The sequence below is a fragment of the Periplaneta americana genome, chromosome 1, assembly GCF_040183065.1.
Source record: "Periplaneta americana isolate PAMFEO1 chromosome 1, P.americana_PAMFEO1_priV1, whole genome shotgun sequence".
Classification (NCBI taxonomy): domain Eukaryota; kingdom Metazoa; phylum Arthropoda; class Insecta; order Blattodea; family Blattidae; genus Periplaneta; species Periplaneta americana.
The window spans coordinates 92,403,089-92,413,064 of record NC_091117.1 but is presented as its reverse complement, the minus strand read 5'-3'; the positions used below and the strand labels follow the sequence as shown (position 1 = coordinate 92,413,064).

At 34.8% G+C, this 9,976-nt stretch overlaps 1 long non-coding RNA gene across 1 annotated transcript; it reads left to right on the top strand.

Annotated features, from left to right (window-relative positions):
* Window positions 1-1,787: 1,787 nt before the first annotated feature.
* Window positions 1,788-9,729, top strand: LOC138709139 (uncharacterized). Its single transcript, XR_011334843.1, has 2 exons — window positions 1,788-1,918; window positions 8,486-9,729. It is a non-coding gene; the product is annotated as an uncharacterized lncRNA (long non-coding RNA).
* The last annotated feature ends 247 nt before the right edge of the window (window positions 9,730-9,976 follow it).

Genomic DNA, 9,976 nt, shown 5'->3' with positions numbered 1-9,976 from the left:
ATATTTTCCTCCTGGACTTCTCGCATATTATGTTGGTAATTAGGATTGGTAAGATCTAATATTAAAATTTATTTTGTCTGGCAACACTAAATTTATTACTTTAACTAAAAAGTTTACGATTCACGAGACCTAACCTAAAAATGTAGTTTGATCACTTGAAATGATTAGTACGAATTTCGAAAACAGAACACCACTTTAAAATGTATAGCTTACTTAAAATACTTACAAGCATTTTCTTTCTTGGGTAAGTCGCTCCATGCTATTTCCTCTCTTGGATATTTTAATAAAAATCTAAACACGAAAGAATTTCATTAAAATGTCAAATATATTTACATGCATGTTTCATACGATTATTTAATTGCACTTAACTGAATATAGAGTTGAACTGGAATCACGACGAAACAGAACTGAATTGTGTATTGATATTAATATTAATATCTATATTACTAATTAATTATTATTAATTGACAAACCTAGGTACTGTCATTTTCATCAGTTTACTTTACTCCAAACCGTAGTTATTGATGCCAACATAATTGTTAGAAAATAACTGCCACATTTTGTCAGTACCCGAAATTCAAAACGAAGTTGGTAAAAGAAAATTGAACCTGAGAGCTAGAAAATCACTATAATCCACTAGGATATGTACTAATAGGGGTCGACCTGGTTGGCTGGTTGGTATAGTGCTGGCCTTCTATGCCCAAGATTGCGGGTTGACCCCGAGCCAGGTTGATGGCATTTAATTGTGCTTAATGCGACAGGCTCGTGTCACTACATTTACTGGCATGTAATAGAACTCCTGCGGGACAAAATTCCGGCACATCCGGCGACGCTGATATAATCTCTGCAGTTGCGAGCGTCGTTAAATAAAACATGACATTTAACATTTACTAATAGGGGGAAAATGGTTAGGTTTCACCCTTAGGATATTAAGTAAGCTGACCCGGACTATAGAGGTCCATGAACTCATAGCTTTGAACGAGTGGCTGGCTTTTCGAGAGCCTGGCACGGGATGGATTCACGCGAGTAGACTTACATTACAGCCTATATGCGATGGCATTTGTGATCTCAGTCCTGACAGAGACAGGCCTCACTCCCAGACGAGTACCTGGTAAACCCCAGGGTCCGGAACTCCAAGCTCTTAAATCTTAGGCGTATATGAGCATCGTAGTTCCGTATTACCCAATACTTCAAACTAACTTATTTTTAACTATTGCGAATAATAAATGAAATTACGGAAAAGGTGGAGAGTATTTGTGGAACGGAAGAATGAATCGGAAGACGGCTTACTCCGAGAAAAACTGTTTGGAATGTTTGCTTTGGCCACCACAATTTCCACCACTACCAAACCGGTGATCGAACCCGGGCCTCCTGAATGGAAGATCAGCGCTCTAGCACTGGGCCAAAGACAAAGTGTTACGTGGTATCCCGCCTCTCCTCTGTTGCTTCAGTTAGCAAATAGCTTCTAATACTGTAATGATAATCAAATATTGAATAAAACAAATAACAGATAAAACACCATAAAATATTCACGCAAGCTTTAAAGTTATTGCCTAGTGAGAGTTTTTCTAATCAAAGCATTTTACTGACCTATTTTCGACTTGTAATATGTCCCACGAGTTGAAGTTTGTTTCAGTGTGCATAAAGAAGAATTATGTTAATCAGCAAAATAACTTGAGGGTTTGTAAAGTACAGTTGACAGTTCGACCTTCAAGCAAGGAAAACAGAGCTTGCGTTTCTTATTTAATTGCTACTTCCACTTACTTAACAGAACGGAGTGCTTGTCTGGAAGAAGTCCTATATACCAGGACGTGTTGTAATACAAAAATTGTGCTTCAAACTTACAAATAGACTGAAGGAAATGAGTTTGCGACTGTGTTTACTGACAGTACTCCTGGTCTCGTGGTTATTTAAGCAGGTAATATGCAATTTAAATTTATTTCATGAAGTTTGTCGGCCGCGGTCTACGCAAGATGTTCAATTTCAACAATGCACGGAAACACGATCGTGGTTGAAATACAACTTAATGGAAACTCATGATTACGTGTGTAATCGGCAAGAAGAGATAATTATCTCGCTATCATCAATTCTATCGATGTTAAATAACCCAGTAGATGATACAGAGTCGATAAATAACCAACAAAAATATATTTAAAGCTAACAATAATAACTAGAGCTCGGACACGGTTCACCTAGACACTGTCTCAAATTAGCTGCATGTAGTGTCGTCTAAAGGCTGGTTCACAATAAACCGGGAACAGAAACGACAACGAGAACGAGAACGGAAAAATTGTTACAAGAAATGTATTTAAATGTGAGCATTCACAATCAACAAGAAGCTTGCCGGAGCCCGAGAACAGAGAGTTGGCCAAGTTTTAACTTTGCCGTCTTCGTTCCGATCACAGTCTACTAAATTCATTCAGGTTTCATAAAAAAAACTATTCGCAGTGCCGAATTTAGTCCTAGGCAATCTAGGCAAATGCCTAGGGCAGCAATTCCCAGGGGGGCGGCATTTTTTCTTTCTTTCCCCCCCCCCCTTTTTTTCTACAGTGAAATTTGATTTTGAAACACTTGTTGGTAAATCTTTTCTGAAGTTTGTTCTTGAACACCTTTTGGAAGTCGGATATTATTTCGTTATCGCGTCGCGGTGAGAGTAAATGGAAAGTGTGCAGCTGCATAGGTTATATTGTAATGTCGGTATCACGTTAATATACTGTGAAACTGCCTAAATTTAACTGCTTATATAAACAAGAATGCATTGTTGAAAATCAAATTGGATGTGTGTTTATTAGCTATTTATCGCTATGGATAATAACCACAACTCTCAGTTACATTTCCAGAAAACCTAATTATATCATCAAAAATACTAGGCTATTTAATCACTTTTCAGGATGTGCACTACCATATATAATTCGATATGAAAAGTTTATTCCGCAAAGAGTTGGAGTTTATTTTTTAATTTACTTTATACTTCTTATCGAAGTAAGAAATACTCGTAATAATTATACCAACAACAAAACTAATCCTTAAAAATAAACCACAGCCTGCCTTTCACAAATCAATTTTGTTTCTATAATGAACAAGTTTGAATACGTTTCTTTACATCGAACCTGATGTGCTTCGTCAGATCAACTTTGATGATATCATCAATGCTTTCTCTGTGAAGAAAGTGCGGAGGAAATCTTTATACTTCACGAGTAAGATGCATGTATTTTGATTCCAGTAATTTATTGTTTCCTGAATTGTAACATTTGATTTAAAACTAATTTAAACTAAACATGACCTGTATAATAGCTGCTGATAAACTGTTTGTGGGAGTTGGGGCGGCAAATTTTAGCACTATACCTAAATCCGGCCCTGCTATTTGGTCGTATATTTTGTAGCAAGGAGGCCATGACATAATATTTTGTCCATTCATTACTTGTAACTAACCTAGAAATTCAGTAAAATCACTTTCCATATACGGTACGTATATATATGACCAGACTACCACTTGAATTGAAATCTTAAATATTCCGTGTCTTAAATTTCGAAGTTGGTTAATCAGTTTTTATGTTAGCTGGCTTGTACAGGGACATCATTTTATTGCACTAACATTTTTAATATTAACCTGGCTATACCTTTGGATTAAGGATTGAGAACCGGAAATACCGTTTTCTACCCCATTCCACGACTGGAGTTCGATTATACTGGCGTAAAATACAAACAACTCACTTTACTAGGTATAGGAGGGAGGAAAAGTAGTTCATCCATTTACGTAAACTAGGAAATATCTCGATTTTGAGTTTGATAATTTTCATTAGGTTTTTGTTTAATCAAAATACAGTACGGTATTAACAGTAAGTGTTTTTACTCACGAACTGAGTTATCCATGCGAACGTATTCATTATGCAGTGTATATTATACTGTCTACACCACATTATCGTACAATATAGAGAATGAAGTTAAATTGAAAAATAATCATAATACGGATATTTAAACACATTTTTGCAAATGGTGGCCGTTCATTTCGATACAGGCTTCAGTTCTTTTGTGCCTATTATCGCACTATAGAATATTACATCTACTTTCAATTACCAGTTTCGTCCTTCGTACTAGTAACTCATGTTGAAATAATTCTGTACCTACTGTATAAAAGAATACCTTACGTACTGTAAATTCCGTCCTCACTTCTGCCCGACCCGCACAGATAAAATTACTCAGACATGCTATCTACTGTACGTCTAAGGGGTTATGTTGCAGGATCGTAGAAAGAAGGGAAATCACGTGGCAGTTAACTGCTTAACGAGACCCTTTTATTTAAGTTTTTTAAACAGTTGTATAATATTACGTAGACGTCCAATTCCTAACAGAAATTAATGTTTTCAGACAAGAGCTAAGACAGCCCAGCCCACAGTGGGACGAGCAGAAGCAGATGGGGGAAATCGGGATGCGACATAGGCAAACGGACGACAGTATCTGTGCGAAAATATGACTCAATATTGAAAGCTCTTTCGTCATTGGAAAACGCGAACATATTTCTGGAACGTACTATACTCACTAACTCAGTACTGCTTACTATATGCAGCCTTGGTTCTGTGTAGAGGAGAGCTGGAACTTCATTAGTAGAAGGGGTGGGAGTGAAGTACATTCAAAAACTCAGGTACAATAAAAATTCAAGTAAAAATAAAATGATGTCCCTGTACTTATGAGAGAACGTCATTGGTCAAGTACATACAAATAACATCAGAATCCTTAATATCAACTTTACATATCGTTATTGACATACATATCGATATGCATAGCCGTTTCTGTTCTCGGTTTATTGCGAATAAAAAATCTTTACGTTCACGTTATTCGTTTCCCGCTCTCGTTCTAGTTCTCATTCCCGGTTTATTGTGGATCAGTCTTAAGTCTATAATCAAGATGTCGTGAGTGTGGGGCAAGTAGTAAGTACAGTCAACTTGCAGAAAACACGAAATGCAAGGTGTTCTATGCTCACTACATTAAATTTATACAGGAATTCGGGAAGTAATATTTTTCTATAAAACTGGGAAAGATCATAATTTTTGTCAAGTGTGTTATGTGGATATAAGAGAAGAAAAAATATGTTCCATTCAGAAACATTGTTAACAACAAGACAGAATGGCAACATTAAGTCCATACGAATAATAATAATAATAATAATAATAATAATAATAATAATAATAATAATAATAATATATGTCCTCAACTTCCAGATGATACTCAAACAGTCGAAATGAACTTTTTCGCTACATTTTAATGACAGTACATGTCAATTAACAAAGTAGGAAATAGGTATGCCAAAGAGTTTATTGGAAAATGTATAGACATAAGCGTATGAAAGTTCGTCTACACTAGCTCTAGAAAAGAAGTACCTATATTTAACTCTCGACACTTACCTGGGATCTTTTCTGACCCCACGCCATAATATGTTATCGTCTCTTTGAGGACAGGTGAATGAAACGGTTATACATACAACGGAATTTAATGTCATTATGAAGCCCCTATCGTGCTATGTGTTGAAATGTTTTCACAAACAATTTTTATGACTGAAATACTCTTCTAGCCTTCGAATTACAATTTTATATTGTCTAAAAAAATACATATCCAAGAGTTGCACAAATCTTGTAGTTTTGAGAGATGGTTTGTGTTTTAATTGTCTTACCGTATAAAGTATTGGTTAATTCATCAGTAAATATAGTGTCATCTATCTGACCACACCAGGAATTCAGAAGTAGTAGTGTGTCTTTCTTACCATCCGGGAGAAATACATTTCTTAACCATCTTCTCACGTGATTTTGTTGTCAGTTTACCGAACTACTTGCATCGACCACGACAATAAATGACTTATCTTTCTCTCCTCGTTGTTTCACTTTAGGTTCAAATTCCCCTTTCGGTTCTTGAAAGCATATTATTACAGTCGTGTTTCTATACTTCTGCATACCTATGGATTTGGACGGTGTACGACAATCTTGCGATGGTGACTAATATTTGCGGGCGAGAGCTATTTTATGCCCGCTGCGCGCGCGCGGCGCTCTTTTACCTGTAAACATTGCTAAAGGATGTACAGATTTTTTTTTTTAATTTATACCGGCCAGAGGCCGTTTACCAAAGTTATCTATTTTTTCTGTTTTCGTTTTCATTTGCTTCCTTTGTTTTACTTACCCTAATACAAACACAACACCCATGCCCGAGGCGGGACTCAAACCTACAACCCTTCGGACCAAGCGATAGGGACATGCCGTGCCCCTACCGCTTGAGCCATCCGGGCCGGCCTTCTTAGAACACAGCGCATCATGACGGAACGGAAGCGCTTAAAGCTTTCAAGGAAGAGTGGAAGATACAATATCTATGCTTCGAACATATTGATGAAGTCCAGTGTTTGTTGTGTAAAAAAAATATCATTTGCAAAAAAAAAGCAACATAAAACGGCATTATGAGACGCAACATGAAAAAAATATAGGCATTATTCAGGAGAAGAGAGAAATAAATTCATTTCGGAATTGACATCGAAGGTAAATTAATTTACATTTGGGTCAGCAGATAGTATCTAGATTACTTTTATTTCTTGATTTTAAATGTATTATTGATGTTTTATTTGTTGCTTGTTTCTGGATATTTACTTTTATTAGACTACGGTACGTGTTTCTTTAATTTAGAAATAATATTTTATCTATCATTGCACTTTAACTTATACTATTACTAAACTCAAAATGCTAATTCACTTTTATTCCAATAACTATTTTCAGGATTTTTAGCAAATATTAACTAAACATTTTGAAAACTTTGATGCAAGGAGCTTTTTTAGTAACGTCAATATAAAATATACTTAAAAATATAATTTCAAAACTATTAGACCTAATTGCACCAAATTTTGTACAGATGATTTTATTATAGATTTGTTTATATAGTTTAAATTTCACAAATTTTGGCCGAAATTGTGGAAGTTTTAAAAGTCATACATATCCCCTTAAATGACTGACCACAAAAATGACGATGGCTCTCAATTTGTTCTTTTCGTGTTACGTGCATCTCACAAATCACTCTAAGAAAACTCATTACATAATCACGACTGGAGAGTAAGGACTACATTTTCACAATCACACAATCAATATACTCTATTTCAATCAATATTGCCATTATTATTTTTTCAACAAATACTCAAAAGTACTTAGAGATCACACACGTCGAGCAGGTAGATCCTATTAGTTTCTCCTAACCAATGAAGTGAAGTATTTACATAATAAATAATTGCTTTTAACAATAAAGTGGTTTACATACAATTAACTTTTCCTATTTCTCTTTTTGTTCCTAAAAACCCTTCCCTTTGCGATTTGTTTATATATGTATATGTATATTAAATAACTGAGTAATTAGCCCTATTACATAGCCAGAAATTTAGTAACGCAAGTTATTGTAATAATTGCTGCCTTTATTCGCTGCATGTGCATGTACATCCCTGTTGTCTACGTTACAGTGAATGCGCTATGCGCTCGTAATCAAAGTCGAGCTCTTCAACCATGATTGGGAGCTAATATCGTCTCATCCCTGGTGTACGATTAGTGACAGATGTCATGGATTGCATTACTACTGTATTAATGGGAGTAAAGAGAAAAAAATGACTAGAGTATTAATGCGAGAGCTGTGATACGGTGGTGCGGAACTATGAGGATCCGAGTCCGCGCAAGAAGCGGCATAAGTAGCATCGATTTTTAAGTCAATATATTTCGTAAAACGAGGAGGAAGCGAAACTACTATCATAGAAGGCAGGGAATTCAGAGGTCCTTGCTTTATCTCATCGCTCCGACGACCTTTTACTCCGAAAAAGATCCAGTAGCTACTCGAATTCATGGGAGGCTGATTGAAACCCGTAGCCATTCTAGGAAATTATGGCAAGAAGAAAAACCTTTTACGAGTAAAATGAAAAGCTATGGGCTTCACTAGCAACATATAAGCTCTGCACGAGTTCTCTTCTAGAAAATAATAATAATAATAATAATAATAATAATAATAATAATAATAATAATAAGAATAATAATAAGAATAATAATAATAATAATAATAATAATAATAAATATTATTATTATTATTATTATTATTATTATTATTATGGGCGGCCGGGTAGCTCAGTTGGTAGAGCAGCTGGCTACGGACTGGAAGGTCCGGGGTTCGATCCCAGGTGGTGACAGGATTTTTTCTCGTTGCCAAACTTTCAGAACGGCCCCGAGGTTCACTCAGCCGACGACACCACCTCATTCTAGTGCCGAGGTCATGGAAAGCATGGAGCTCTACCTCCATGCCCCCCAAGTGCCTTCATGGCATGTTACGGGGATACCTTTACTTATTATTATTATTATTATTATTATTATTATTATTATTATTATTATTATTATTATTATTATTAGTAATACTAATAAAAGTAAAATTAGAAAAGCTAAAATATTATTATTAGTACTTTAACTGCATTTACTCATGCTTTCAGAGTGACGGAGACATATCAGAATCGAAGAAAAAGTTAGAAGAAGAGTCTTCTGAAATTTCCGAAGAAGATTCAAGTGAAAAGGCTTTGTCTACAAAGAACACAGATATATATGAGACAACGCAGCCACGAGCGATAATCAAACTGATGATGGACATTGTAAGGACCATGCAAAGATCCAATGAAGAACGGATAAGAAAAGTCAAGGGAAAGAAAGCAGTCAATGACACAGCGAACTACTCGTAGAACACTTACCTTAATAAAAGAGTGACATACTGTACATCCATAAGTCGAGGAACAAATTTCGAAGTGGTTCGCGAATTACTACATATACCTAAGAAATATTAGTATACAGTATACTAAGTGGGATTTTATTCACGAGGCTAAACAGAGGGTGATCATTTCTACGAATGCATAAAATCTGTTTATTCTCGTGTGACATACAATATTTTATCGAATATGACGTTTAACAAATCGTTATAATAAATATCGTAACAATTTATTGTGAAATATTTAATTTATGAAGTCATTCTTTATATTCATCTTACTGTTGCCAGGAAAGAATGGATAAAAGTTTACAAAAGCTAATCGTCGCTATGGCATCGAGTAACCAAGAACAAAAACAGAAATGTCCACTCCTTGTTCCTAGCAATAATAACACGAATAATATAAAAGATAATTTTGTACAATGAATATCAACATAACAGCAGGATATTTTATTAATAAGTGTTGGATAAAATCTACTTGTGTACCGGTATTCATTTTTGTAAACAAAGTTACACAAATTTGTACTGCGATGTAATGATAAAGTGAATCATGTTATTTTATAAATTGAAGATTGGACATAAAAAGACTGTAAGTGCCAATATCTTTAAAAATAAGTTTTTCCAAGAAAAAGAATCTATGTCCATTGCTCAATGTACTGAGAAAAAAAAATAATAATGACATTTTAGCTGGCAGAGTTAAGGCCTTAAGGTCTTCTCTTCCACTCAACTAGCAAACAGTGTACATACATAATATGTATGAACTTACAAGACAAAAAGCATTCAACAATACAAAGAATTCAAGTAAGTCCATTGTAATTTTATTTAGGATGTAGCTTCTCCCATAGATGTTCAAACTATATATCACATTACTAGTTGCACAAGAAAGCCCTGTTTTCTACGATTGGTAATTACAGTCTTTTTATGTCTAGTCTTCAATTATAAAAAAAAGAGTTAAAAGTGGAATAAAAATGTGAATATCTACATGTGCATAATTATTATATAGTTTAGTCTAACATATTGAAATTTTAGTAAACATACCACTTTAATTAAATATTTAATTATACAGGGTGTTTCAGAAATACTTTGACAAATCTTAGGGGCATGTTCCTCACACCAAAACAAGAAAACAAATTCATATAAACATATGTCCGAAAATGAAACATCTGTTAGATATTGTCAGCTTGGTAGCAATTGTTACAACGTTAATCAATCAAACTCATAACAATGA